This window comes from Oreochromis niloticus, linkage group LG3 (assembly GCF_001858045.2).
Source record: "Oreochromis niloticus isolate F11D_XX linkage group LG3, O_niloticus_UMD_NMBU, whole genome shotgun sequence".
In the NCBI taxonomy this organism is placed as follows: domain Eukaryota; kingdom Metazoa; phylum Chordata; class Actinopteri; order Cichliformes; family Cichlidae; genus Oreochromis; species Oreochromis niloticus.
This window is the reverse complement of record NC_031967.2, coordinates 69,449,150-69,452,663: the sequence shown is the minus strand read 5'-3', so window position 1 is coordinate 69,452,663 and position 3,514 is coordinate 69,449,150. Positions and strand designations below refer to the sequence as shown.

At 38.9% G+C, this 3,514-nt stretch overlaps 1 long non-coding RNA gene across 1 annotated transcript; it reads right to left on the bottom strand.

Moving 5' to 3' along the window:
* Window positions 1-670: 670 nt before the first annotated feature.
* On the bottom strand, window positions 671-3,224 carry LOC102079476 (uncharacterized). The gene is made up of 4 exons (XR_002061282.2): window positions 3,161-3,224; window positions 2,952-3,074; window positions 2,201-2,664; window positions 671-1,345 (listed from the first exon to the last, which is right to left on the bottom strand). It is a non-coding gene; the product is annotated as an uncharacterized LOC102079476 (long non-coding RNA).
* Between the last annotated feature and the right edge of the window lie 290 nt (window positions 3,225-3,514).

Sequence of the window (3,514 nt, the reverse complement as noted above, 5' to 3'; positions counted from 1 at the left end):
TGACGTCTGCTGACACTGGAGTGTACGAGTGTCACGTCTTCATGAGAGGAACAGACCCCAGGAAGAGAGCTAATCCGGATGGTGACCCCATCTGCATCATCCAGCTGAGGGTCAATGATGCAGAAAACTGAATAAAAGTTTAAATAATTATTATGTAGCTTTAATTTTTTTCCTCTTTTTAGCCCTTTTTAGTTAAGTTCTTAATCAGCAGCTGTATTTTGATCATATAACAACTTTACCATCTGCTTCAAATAACTGAAAACACTAATCTGATCCCTTCAGTCAGTTCCTGGGCAGTGAGACGTTCCCCAAATCCTAAAGTTAAACTGTGATCTGTTTCTAAATTTAGAAGAAGGTTTGCTGGATAGTTTTGTGACAGAAGAAATGATAGGAAAATATTTCATCATAAAACTGTTGGTGAGGTGAAGCTGAACTTTGAATCACGCAAGTCTGTTTTAACGTCTTTGTTAAAGAAGGTAAACATACGGGTTGGGTCTTACTGGATGTTGAGCTGGAATTGTACAGGAAATATGTCGGAAATGATTGACATGTGATAATAATGTAACAAGATCAGCCTGAGGCTACAACTCAGCTGCTGTTTGTCTCTGTGTAGTCTTCAATCTGTGTCGCCTGCAGTTTAACTCAAGTGCTTTTTTGGTTTCTATAGAGCTGGATCAGTAGGTTTGCAAGTAGGTCTATACAGGAACATGATCACCGGCTGCAAACACTGATAAGAACAGAGGCGTTCTCATCACAGAAACATCACTTCAGTAGCTGACTGACCAGCTAACATCTATTATTTACTGACTGCCAAGGACTGAAAAAAAAACAAGTACAGAGTCAGATATAAACAGGACAATGGAAGTGAAACTAGTCAGTCCCAGCGTGTTATTTAATGACATACAGAATATGCCTGCTGACATCAGGAGTAATGAGAAGTTACCTCAACTCAAAGCTGCTGAACCGCATTCCCTTAACATATTGACACAGTTGCTGCATGTATACATGCGTGGCAAGTTTACTTTATGTTTCTGTGATCGTGTTATGCTTTCCAAGAATATGCACTCCTGTTCCTCCTGTCAGTCAGATCTCTGGGATATTAAACCCAAACTGAGAGCAGAAGAAGTGTTACAAACACATTAATAAATAAGGTCCTGTTAATAAGAGCGAGCTCACAGAGTGAATCTGACCTCTGACCTCCCGAGGGCCTCAAAACTTGAGCTGGTTCATTTGTCTTAAGTTCATTTGTTGACACTGATTCACTTTTTCTTGGTGTTTAACAGAGAAAACCTGCAGCAGAGCTTCTGTCCATCCATCTGATTCACACGCAGTGATCTTTATGTTACTGAAAAGGTTTGGAAAAGAAAGAAAATCATTAAATAAATGTTGGAAACTTTCCACGTGGCAGATACTTCTCTGTTAGTGCTGCTCTCCTTATTTCTCTTTTTCACTTCACTCACAATTAAATGTTATTTATTATTTTAAACCAATAATCACTTTTTTTTTTTTTTACAAATCTGCTACTTTTTAAGAAGATTCAGTCAAACACGTTGGTTTTGAGAGGAAACGGCAAACACGTAAAATGAGAGGTCAGCGGTAAAGGCTTGATTATACTCCACAGACAGTGTCTGAGTGCTCACTCTGCACATGTGCACTAAAAGAACATTTTCTCTGGTCCACTGAAGTCAAACAGTGTATTATTGTAGAGTCCACCTTTCAATAGAAAGCACCTTGAAGCGACTGTTGTTTTTGATTTGGCACTATATAAATGAAATTTAATTGAATTGAATTAACATCATGCTTTATGTTTCCAAATCTGTTATCTTAGTAAAACACAATAAAATAAACTGTGTGTGTGTGTGTGAATATGTGTGGGCAGAATGTGACCTTTAATGGAAAGGTTTTGCTGTTATGTCAGTAATTACAAGGTTTTTAGTCAAACTGATTTTGCTGCTCTCCTGTGCAGCTGTAGATGAAAACTGTTTGTTTGTTTGCCTGTTGTTTGGTTTAGCAGAGCAAACACGATGGCAGACTAAAGGCCAGCACACCCCGCTTTGTATTCTTACTCACATTTGAAAGGTCATAAAATGGTTAAAAAAGTCTCAATTTTTTGCACAGCACATTGTTATAATAATCAATAATAAATGAGTTATTGCTAATTTTACACTTAACTGATCATTTTAGGCATTCAAATATTTACCATGTAATGCACCAGTGTCATCAATAGATGGCAGCAGAATTTAAATGCTTCACAGCTTTCAGACTCTGGAGTTTCTGCTGAGCAGCAACGAGATGTGACTCACATTTTCATTCTGCTGAAGTTTGTCAGACTTACTCCTCAGACAAAGAACAATTAAGATACAGAAAACTGTGACAAAAAAGGTAAAGATGAAGAAAATATTGATTTATTATATTTTTTATAATATTTTTGTTTTAAATTTCTTTTATTACCAGTTATTTAACCCTTAGATGCACACATGGGGTCAGTTTTGACCCCATGTGTGCATCTAAGGGTTAAGGATTTTTGGGGTATTTTTTTATGTTTTTTTTTTTAATGTATTTGTTAGTTTGTTTTATCAGTAGAACCTTTTAAAAGAAACACAAAGAAAGACCAGAAGCTTGGTTGCAGTTGTTGGACTGGTGGCTCACTCTCATCTGCTGAAACTGTGAACACACAAACACAAAGGAGCAAAATAAGCGGCTGTGCACAGAACCAAAGCTTTCCCTCAGAAACTACAAACATATTTACAATGATCATTATCAGAGGGTTTGAATGAATAAACAAAGGTAATGTCCCCACTTCTTATTTTTAGCTGCCCATCCAAACACAGCAGACTAGATCCAGCCTCCTGCTCATGTTGCTGATACGCTTCCTGATCACTTTAAAGGAGCAGTTCAACCTTTTAGGAAACAGATTTATCTTCTTTTTACTAAATGAAAAGCAGCTGTACCTTTGGGTCTGTTTTCTCAGATGTCTTAGGTTCTCACTGCAGCTGGATCAGTATCAGATGCAGGGTTAGAGGTGGATGTAGGTGGAGGTGTGGATGTAGGTGGAGGTGTGGTGGTGTGTTTGTCTAAAATAAAGCAAACACAGTCATTAAGTTGTCGTCACATTGTGAATGTTGAAAGCTGCAGAAACACAGACAGGTGAGTGTGTCACCTGTGACAGTGATCCAGCTGGATGGAGACTCTCCATGACCGCTGATGTCACACTTGTAGAGGCCTTCATCAGACCTGGAAACATGCTGGATGGTCATGTGACCTGTAGGCTGCTTCCTGATGAGGGAGCCATCTTTATAGAAAGCAGCTGGGAGGTTGGAGGGAGTGGTCTTTGTTTTACAGAGCAGAGTGACGTCATCTCCCTCCATCACAGGGAGGACAGGACTCTGCAGGATCACTGATCCACCTCAACACAGAGACAAACTACAGCATTTCATCCATTTACACACAGCTTCATCAACACTAACTCCACACACTCAGCTTACCAGTGACTGTCAGGTTAACCATGTTACTG